Source organism: Echinops telfairi, unplaced genomic scaffold, assembly GCF_000313985.2.
Source record: "Echinops telfairi isolate 266 unplaced genomic scaffold, ASM31398v2 ScPeMD7_5167;HRSCAF=5991, whole genome shotgun sequence".
NCBI classification, from domain to species: domain Eukaryota; kingdom Metazoa; phylum Chordata; class Mammalia; order Afrosoricida; family Tenrecidae; genus Echinops; species Echinops telfairi.
Genome location: NW_022109066.1, coordinates 2,542,382 through 2,545,999, shown reverse-complemented (window position 1 = coordinate 2,545,999; position 3,618 = coordinate 2,542,382).

Below are 3,618 nucleotides of genomic sequence, written 5' to 3'. Positions count from 1 at the left end.
GATACCTGATCCCTTCGACACCTTGTGATCGTACAGGCTGGTGTGCTTCTTCTATGTGGGCTTTGTTGCTTCTGAGCTAGATGGCTGCTTGCTTACCTTCAAGCATTTAAGACCCCAGATGCTATATCTTTTGATAGCTGGGCACCATCAGCTTTCTTCACCACATTTGCACCCATTTGTCTTCAGCGATCGTGTTGGGAAGGTGAGCATCATGGAATGCCAGTTTAATAGAACAAAGTGCTATTGCATTGAGGGAGTATTTGATTAGAGGCTCAATGTCAATCTGGTGACTTAATACTAAACCTATAAATATATGCACATAGATATCTTGGTCACAAGTTCTTAAAGGTTGCCTTCACCTCTCTTCATCTTAACATTATAAAAACAACAAATTCCATTGGCATTGATTACATGATGACCCTCTAGAACTAAGATGAATCAATTTTCTTTAAGATCTATCGTTTTTCATTAACTCACCTACCACGTCGACTATAAAGCCCTGCTAAGTTGAATTAAAATAATAGCTTCTGCATTAATAAATGGTTTCCATAAGACAGAATATTTGGGGTTCAGAAAATATTGTTATTTACATGTATATTTTTATAGCAACAGATTAAGCAATAGAACTAATTAAGATAGTTATAGATGATAGATAGATGGAGATTTGTTTCAAGGAATTAGCTCATGAACTTGTGAAAAACAGACAAGTTCAAGATTTGTAGGTGAGTTAGGCAACATGTTGGAGAGGTCTGGAGACTTCTGTTCCAGGTGATGAGAAGGGAGGAGTAAAGGAGTTCTGGCAGGATTTCTATTAATAGTCTAGAAACAGAATATACTCTGGAGAAAACTTCCTTATTGCCTTAAAGGCCTTCAGTTGATTTGAAGAGCTAATGTCAAGTGATCCAAGCACATGCAACTGGAGGTAATCCTAATTTATAATGGCATTGGATTTTAACAATTCCATCTTAAGTTGGTTCTGATGTAAACTGAGTATGTTTTTCTCTTTAAAATTATTGTTACCTTTTATTATCAATATTTTTGTAAGACTGAATTTTGAACATTTGTGCATAAAAGTCTGAGAACAATAACTAGGAAAATTACATGCTGAAACATTGCATGTTACTAAAAATTAAAAAGTGGTAATTATGATTCATTGTAATTGAAATTTAAGATAAATCAGGAACTATTTGTACTTCAGAATAGCATCTACACTAATGTTTGACCAAACTACCGGACACCGTAATCTTGTCAAATTGACACATACAACTTACTGTCACAGTTTCTGCTTCTATGAAATGGAGATGAAATTTAACATCTACTTCAAAATGTTATCATGAAGATGAAATGAGAGAGGTTAGCACAACGTCTGTTATCTAAGTCCCCGATAAATACTAACTCTGCTTGTCTTATTAGTTGCGTTCAGGTGACTTAGAGTGACCAGCTGCCTTGAGCTATCTAAGACTCTCCTATCTTTAGTACTGAAGGCCCCCAATGTCACACACGACAGTCCACTTATGCCCTACATGAAGGATCCACATTTGCTTATGATGGTTACCACAATTTTAATGCCATTGGAATTCTTCCAGAAATAAAATATATAACATTTAGCCTAACTACCTTAGTATGATTTTGTTTTTATTGTTTCCTGGGGTGTTTCCCAGCAGTGAAGCACAGGAGGAGTGGATGTATAGCGATAATAACTGACACAAGGGGTTATAGGGAATGCAGGGGTAAGTGGTGGGCAGTAGGGAGGGAAAGGGGATTTCAGGAGTAAATAATGAAGGCAGTGGGGTGGGGGGGCACTAGAATTGATTGTGATTGCACAACTCATGTTAAAGGCGATCAATCAGTATTAGGGTTCCAGTTCATAACACACAGGCTTATTCCAAACAAAACATGTTCAGACCAGTTCTCTCAGTGATATATTATCTAAGTCTCAATAGTGTGCCTTCAGAAAAAGGTAAAATCCAAACAGTGCTCTGAGGGGATCTGCTGGGCCAGCTAAATGAAATCCAGTTGAGAAACTTTTGGAGACTGTATTTTCTTTTATTTCAAACGGAAAGCTTGATAAATTTTTCTCAATGGACATTGGATAATCATGGACCTTCTAGAAAGAATTTTACAAAAATTGGTGAGAAAAAGATCAGGAAAGCGTTGGGAGGTGTATTTTTCTCCCGACCATGCACCTGTTCATCCTTCCTGGCTAACAAAGGCCTTCTTAGGACCAATGCTCTGAGATACCTTAACCCAGCCACCCCATATGCCCGATACTGCTGCCCCACACTCATTTTTAGTTAGCAGACTCAACACCCCCTTAAACAGAACACAGTCTGGGTCCCTTGAGAATGGCACGACTGTGGTTTTGATAGGGTGTGGATCCAAAAGGGCCTCAGGGAAGAGCTAGAGAGTTAGAAGCACTGTCATCAGAAGGGGACAGACCTCGACGAAGAATATACTGAGAAGGAGTTGCTTCACATCTGGGTATTTCTGCATAATCAAGATCTCCATGATTTTTTACAATACTTTTTGACTTACTTGTGTATGTGAACCAACATGTTATGCACAAAGATGATAATTTAATAATGACAAGCAGATTTCAATATATCAATACCATGTAAAAATAATTGAACCCCATAAATTTAACAAGCGAACCTATATAAATTAAATTTACAACAAAAAGCATATACACTTATTTTATATGCTTGTATTGTCATTACACATGCATATACACATGTATATATCAATTATTTCAAAACAAAAGAAATAATATATGAAAGGGTATATGAGAGGGTACCCACCCCAATATATGTGAGGGTATCCCCCAAAAACCAGAATTATTTTTCAAAACTATGTATTTAAATCTTTTTACAAAACAACTTATTACCTTCAGAGTATTCTCTGTTACACTTAATACATTTCTCAAATCTGTGATACCATTCCTGGAAGCATTTTACAAACTCATCAATTCAGATGACTGACAGCAAGTACATCCCTCCAGTTTTTCTTTACCTCTTCTACTTCAATAAATAGCTCTCCTCTCATGTCCCTCCTCATTTGTGGAAACAAGAAGTCACACAGAGCAAGGTCAGGGGAGTAAGGTGCATAGGGCTCTAGTTCCTAAATGTTTCCTCCCCCCCGCCCCCACTACCATGACACGAATTCTACCTTGCAAGTCTGGCTAGACCAGAGGATGTACACTGGTACAGATAGGAACTGGGAATCCAGGGAATCCAGGGTGGATGAACCCTACAGGACCAGTGGTGTGAGTGGCAATACAGGGAGGGTAGAGGGAGAGTGGGTAGGAAAGAGAGAACTGATTACAAGGAACTATATGTGACCTCCTCCCTGGGGGACGGACAACCAAAAAGTGGGTGAAGGGAGACGTCGGACAGGGAAAGATATGACTAAATAATAATAATTTATAAATTATCAAGGGCTCGTGAGGGAGGGGGGAGCGGGGATGGAGGGGGAAAATGAGGACCTAACACTGGGGGCTTAAGTGGAGAGGAATTGTTTTGAGAATGATGAAGGCAATGAATGTACAAATGTGCTTTACACAATTGATGTGTGTATGGATTGTGATAAGAGTTGTATGAGCCCCTAATAAAATGATTTAAA